Genomic DNA, 959 nt, shown 5'->3' with positions numbered 1-959 from the left:
TTTCAATTTTGACGGGAAGACAACACAAGGGTTAAAAAAGTATTTTGAGAGAGATTTTTTTTCTCAGAAATATTTTTAAAAATTTCAAATTTATATTTGAACTTTTTTTAGTCTCAAATATTATTTCGTTTTTGCTATTAGTATGAAAATGTTTTCTCTCAAACAATCATTTTCTCTCATGTATTACAGAAGCAAATCTCGCTCCAAACCAACCTAGCCGGTTGCGGCTGTGGCTCAGTGGTAGAGCGGTTGCCGATCGGAAGGTTGGTGGTTCAATCCCCGCCCCTGCAGTCATTGTCGAAGTGTCCTTGGGCAAGACACTGAACCCCGAGTTGCCCCTGGTGCTGCGCATCGGAGTGTGAATGTGTGTGAGTGTTTATCTGATGTGCAGGTGGCACCTTGTACGGCAGCCCCGGCCACAGTGTATGAATGTGTGTGAATGGTGAATGTTTCCTGTAGATGTAAAAGCGCTTTGAGCAGTTGTTAAGAATGGAAAATACATTTAGCCAGAATCTATAGCTTGCTAAATCTGGCTAGCTAGCACTCGCTAGCATTAGCTAGCTGGTACCTTAAGGGAATGTCTGTTGATTTACACCCAGCTGTGTGTAGACGCGTCATCCTCGCCTGCGCCGCTCTTTTGTCCAAACGAAGTCACTTCTGTCTCCAAAATTCCAAGTTGGCGACCGCCAAAATTCACCGTAACATGCTCCAAAACACGGGAGATATCACCGAAGCTACGTCCTTTATTAACTTTTACTTTAACGTGTTTTGTTTTTATGTACACAAGGCAGTGTGCACGTGGAAATAAATGGGAAAGAGGGAAAAATCTTTCAACAGAAAATTTGCTAGGAGAGCCATTTTCTTTTCTTTTTTTTCAAAAGGAATCCTCGCGGAGTCAAGTTTGTTTCTTCTCTTTGGAGATGGGTAGAAGTGGAGAAGAGGAGGAAGCAGGTAGCGCG

Source organism: Etheostoma spectabile, chromosome 5, assembly GCF_008692095.1.
Source record: "Etheostoma spectabile isolate EspeVRDwgs_2016 chromosome 5, UIUC_Espe_1.0, whole genome shotgun sequence".
In the NCBI taxonomy this organism is placed as follows: domain Eukaryota; kingdom Metazoa; phylum Chordata; class Actinopteri; order Perciformes; family Percidae; genus Etheostoma; species Etheostoma spectabile.
This window is presented reverse-complemented; position numbering follows the sequence as displayed.